A 6000-nucleotide genomic window follows, 5' to 3' on the forward strand; every position below is an offset into this window, starting at 1 on the left:
TTCCCTCTCTCTCTAATCTTTATCGTTGCTATTCTCCCTCTCTTCCTAGCCCTCCTCTTTTCCCTACCTTCCTCTCCTTCTGTCCTCTCCCGCACCTATCTCTCTTTACTTTTTCCCTCCTCTCCATCCATCTTTCCTTCCTTCCTTCCTTCCTTCGCCCCCTTCCATTTTGCCATTCCTTCCACCTCTTCTCCCATCTTTTCCCTTCCCTCCTCCCTTACCTACCTCCCTTCGTCTTTCCTCTCTTCCCCTCTTTCTCTTTTCCTTCATATTGCTTCCAACTCCTATTATTTTCTCTTCCATAGTCCCTCTCCCTCTTCCCCTAACTTCCCTTCCTCCACCATTCGTCCTCCTCCACCACATTTTCTCTCTCCCTTTCCCCTTCCTTCTTCTTCCCCTCATCTTCTCCTTCCCATTTTTACTTTCCTTCTTCTCTTCCTCTCCTGCCTTTCTCTTTCGTCCTCTTCCATCTTTCCACTTCGTCCTCCTCTTTCATTCTTTCCCACTCTCCACTTCCCCATCCTCCTTCCCTCTTCCTCCTCTTTCTCCATGCTTCCTGCACCTTCTCTTCCCTTCCTATTAAACCCAGCGGAAAGTTATATCATGTTGAGAGAAGAATAGGAAAAATATGAGTTATCTACTAGGATTTTCATACCTGGTTTGAGAGAGAGAGAGAGAGAAAGAGAGTTTTATGGGTGAGAATGAGAGGAGGGGAGTATTTTTATGTGTTACGAGATAGTTAGATAGGCAGATAGATAAACACACACACACACACACACACACACACACACACACACACACACACACACACACACGCACAGCACCAGTCCATTTAAAAAGAAAGAAAGAAAAAGCTCCGTAAGGTGCTTGTGGTCTATGTAACTTCCCTCGCAGCAGCCATCATCACCTCATTTCCGCCTCAGATGTTGTTGTTGTTGCGTTGGGAGATTGAGATGGAGGGGAGGGGAAGGGAGGGGAGGGGAGGAGAGGGGAGGGGAGGGGAGGAGAGGGGAGGAGAGGGGAGGGGAGGGGAGGAGATGGGAGGGGAGGAGAGGGGAGGGAAGGGAAGGGAAGGGAGGAGAGAGGAAGAGAAGACTAGAGAAGAGAAAGGAATTAGAAGGGATGGGGAGGGGAGGACAGTGAGTAAGAAAGAGGGAGGGAGAAGAGAAATGAAAGGAACAGAAAGAGAGAGAGAGAGAGGGAAGGGGGAGGGGGAGGACGAGAGGGAGGGAAAGGAAAGAAAGAGGGATGGAGAGGAGAAACGAAAAGAAACAGTAAGTTAGAGGAGGAGATGAAGAGTAGGTAGAGAGAGAGAGGAAGGAAATGAGACGTAATTCTCTCTCTCTCTCTCTCTCTCTCTATCTATCTATCTATCTCTATCTCTATCTATCTATCTATCTCTATCTCTATCTATCTATCTATCTATCTATCTCATTTATTTTACTTTATAAACATAAACATTTTTATTTAGGCACCCTATTTACAACGCTTTAGAACAAATGAGTTTACCCGATCGATCACTTGCCTCACCTAATATAGAAAATGGAGTCTGATGAACTGCATTTAAGACTATTTTGCATTTTACACTACAGTTAAACATTCGCTTTTATGTTATCTATGTAGTTTTAATATCAATAGTCTGCACACCAGAGGATGTGTTAAATAAATCGCTAAAGAAGAGACGTAACGATATTTCTTAATCGTCATAGTATAGACTGTAAAAGTTCAGCAAGACGTAGAACACCTTTGATAGGCGTACCCATCCCAACTGTATCCACAACTCCAATATATCCCAAAAGGTGTCCATAGTCTTTGAACATATCCCTCACACACACTGAAGATACACACTACCTACACCTCACACATTCCCTAGACGCACACCAGACGCACCACCAGTACCTCCACACCTCAGCACCCGCCGTAAGTATAGCATTACTAAAACTTGCCGGATTTCATTCTTCGTACAGGTACAGTGATTCAGTGAGTGACACGGGCGCACATCGGATTTGACCGTCCCTGTGTGTACGGGAATAAGTCTCCTGAGCTGAATATAATCGTGTGAAGGTAGTAAGAGGATTGTGGATAAGATGTCCTCGCAGTGATGTGGTTAACAGGCACGTGGTTGGAGTGCCGGAAGTTATATGTTGTGAGTGATTGTTTGAGTGACAAGGAGGGAGGGGGGGGGATTGAGTTAGGGGTGGTGTCATCTTGCCTGGAGAGAGAGAGAGAGAGAGAGAGAGAGAGAGAGAGAGAGGAGGGGGAGGGGGGAGACACATAAAGGTAGATGAGGGGAGAGGCTTGGAGATGAATGGATGACGAACACACACACACACACACACACACACACACACACACACACACACACACACACACACACACCTCTCCATACCCTGGCTTTGGTTACTTATTGTTAATGGAACCTGAGACTTTTAGTCACTTCGCTACGAGACCACCCCCCAGCCCTAACTAAAATCTTTTTGTAATAACAGTAGTAGTAGTAGTAGTAGTAGTTGTTGTTGTTGTTGTTGTTGTTGTTGCAGCAGTTGAAGTAGTAGTGGTAGTAGTATTAGTAGTAGTAGTAGTAGTAGTACTAGTAGTAGTAGTGGTAATAATAATAATAATAATAATAATAGTAATAGTAATAATAATAATAATAATAATAATAATAATAATAATAATAATAACATTACATCACCTTACATAGGCGTTTGGCGAGAAGACTGACTTCAAGAAATAATAGACATCACCACTGATTCTGAATTTAAAGTGTATGGTTAATGGGGCGGAGTCACATGGCGCCTGAGTACTCCTGACGCGGCTACCATCCACTCATATATTTAATTAGAGCTCAAAATTCCGACTACCTAATGTATACTTTCATCATCTCTTCATGAATACCGATGGTGAGATCAAGGATTAGAAAGAGTCCATGAATGTCAGATATGAAAGTGGGGTGTGACTCTCTCTCTCTCTCTCTCTCTCTCTCTCTGACAGGTTTTAATGCAGTCGTTAACGTAACCGAAACTTAAGCACCGGTAAGCATTCCACCAGGCTCATGTTCACTTCTATAAGCCGAGACAGAGAGAGAGAGAGAGGGGGGTCCAGTGGTGTGTGTGTGTGTGTGTGTGTGTGTGTGTGTGTGTGTGTGGGTGTGTGTGTGTGTGTGATTAGTCCTTCAAAGCTTATGGGAGCACGAGCTAGCACGATTCTCCCCCCCCCTCTCTCTCTCTCTCTCAAGTTGTGTCTCATAATTATCGTTCATGTGTACTGTTTTCCATATAACTGCTTTCTTAGTATCTACAGCACGTAAAATAGTAGTGGTAGTATGGTAGTAGTAGTAGTAGTAGTAGTTGCAGCAGTTCTAGACTCATCTGAAAGGTAAACCCGGTGGACTGCAGACTAAATTTGCCTTTTTGCCCCCACCTTCCAATTGGAGGATGGAGAGTGAGATGAGGGCTGTGGTGTCGCCCAGCTATATCAGTGTCACCACGTGAAGGCATCTCGCATCACCAAACATGTAAAACAGTTTCAAGGAACGTCTGGAGTGTTTTCATTCACAGTGTCACATGGGCGTAGGCTGGTCACTTGCCCTTCAATGTTCTGGACTTGTAGCCTAGCCTCGGGGTCCTATGCCTCCCCAGGGGTTAAACGGGACTGGCTGCTACAGAGGTTACAAAAAATGGCATCCGTCTCTATTGCCTAATGGTGCTTCCTGTGAGAGGCGACAAAAAAAGGCACGTAGGTATTTCTTCCCCTGCTCGGTAACGATCACTTCACCTTGCCGTCTGTCTGCCCCATCTTGTAATCATGTCTTTACATATACTCATTGGCTTAGTTATATTAACTCCTCTTTCTCAGCGATTTATTTTCTATATTACACCTTCATATCCTTTTATATGTTTCTGGTGGAGAGTAAAGTTGATTATATCTATCTATCTATCTATCTATCTATCTATCTATAATATATATATATATATATATATATATATATATATATATATATATATATATATAATATATATATATATGTGTGTGTGTGTGTGTGTGTATTTTTGTGTGCGTATTTTTTTTTTAATAACAGAACAGAGGAAGGAAATACAAATGAATAAAAAATAATCCATACACCAGATTACAGGCGTCCTCCATTCATATAAAACTCTGTAACAGTTGGACTTCTAACAGCTTTGGTTTGAATTGTCTAGTTGTTTTAGTGCAACTTCTCTACATCCATTCCACGAGGGTGAGCAATTTTCGAGCTGGGAGAGAACATGACTTTGAATTATAGCTAACTGCTCGTCAGTGAAGAAGTTACGGACTCTACAATAATCCATGTTTCCTTAAAGAGTTTTAGCAAGTGATCTAACATAAGAGGTCCAGCTGAGGGCATTGTTAAGTGAAACACCAAGAATTCCAATAATTTTAGGGACAGGAATATTTGTAGCAATGAAGGGAATATAGGAATCGGGCAATAAATTATCTGTCTATTAGTAAACTGTATATATTTGATTTTCCTGGCATTAAATGAGACAGTGATATTTTATCTCCATTCAGAGATCTTAGATAAGTCTTGATTTATGGAGATTGCTGTACTGAGTTGTGAGTTAGAGATATTAAACATTGTGAATGGGTGTTTAAATGTGAATGAACTGTGAAGTGTTGAGTCATCTGCATATAAATGGATGGGATGAACTATGGGTGACAGATAAGAGATCATTAATATGAATTAGGAACTGGGTTGGAGCCAGAACTGTTTCATGTGGCACGCCGGCATTAATCGAGTGAAAATTGGAATATACATCATCTACTTTTACTCTTATCTTTCTGTCGCTGAGATATGACGAAATCAGAGGAACAAAAGATGATAGGCCATAGCAACGGAGTTTGGACAGCTGGGAATGGTGCCACACTCTGTCAAAAGTTTTCGAAATGTCAAGGGCTACTGCATGAGTTTCTCTATGTTTGTCAGCTGACTGATGGTCGGTATGAGTCAGGAAACTGAGTATATCAACAGTGGATTTTTCGTGGCGAAAACCATACTGTCTATTACTAATCAAGTTGTTGGATTCAAGGTGTTTAACTATGTGCGCATTAATTACATTCTCAAATACTTTATCAAGAGGAGATGTGATAGCTATTGATCTAAGATCGGAGGGGTCAGAGGAACTTCTTTTCTTCGGAACTGGGTGGATATTGGCTTCTTTAGGTATTGAAAATGTAAGTATGCATAGTCTGAATAATTTAGCTAGAATAGGAGCAAGTTCTGGGGAACACTTTTTCAAAACAGTTGGAGGAATTCTATCTGGACCTGGAGCTTTGTTGGTTCGTAAATTGTCTAGGATGTATTTTACGTATCTAGTCAGTACCTTAAGTGAATCAATTTCGGGAGAGTCAAGATCTAGTACAGGGACATTCTGGCTGACTTCCTTGAAGGTAGAATTTCTGGCAAATGTACTGATAACTTTTCAAGGATGTTCGGTTTACCACGCGGGTAATTTATAGTTTTATCATCTGAAGGTTTTAATATTAAAGTTATTATTGAAAGAATTGAGAGTTGATCGGAATTTTTTTATTGTCAGTAGGATTGTTCAATAGTTTGGATGCCTGGTTGTGAAGAACGTTTGACTTAGCGAGATATATAACTGCCTTTGGATGGTTTTTAGCAATTTTAAATTGACTGAGCGATTCAGATGTTTTTTAATTTAAGTAAGAGTTATATGCTAAGGACTTTCGGGTCGTTGCTCTGGCACAATTGGTGTCAGACCATTTCGGTTAATCCGGTCTCATAGTGAACTGTTGACTGGTTATGAACAGTTCCATACCAGCTTGTATTAAGTCATTAATGTGGGACTGGGTAGAAATAATGTCACTGGAAAAGAAAGACTGCCATGGAATATCAGCAAGATAATTTCTAAATCCATCCCAGTCTGCCCAATCAAAGTGCCATCTGGCCACTCAGACAGGTTCATAAAGTGAAGGTTTGGGGGAACTGAATAATGAGGC

This window comes from Coenobita brevimanus, chromosome 55 (genome assembly GCF_032717465.1).
Source record: "Coenobita brevimanus isolate Jiangsu-jjx chromosome 55, ASM3271746v2, whole genome shotgun sequence".
NCBI lineage: Eukaryota > Metazoa > Arthropoda > Malacostraca > Decapoda > Coenobitidae > Coenobita > Coenobita brevimanus.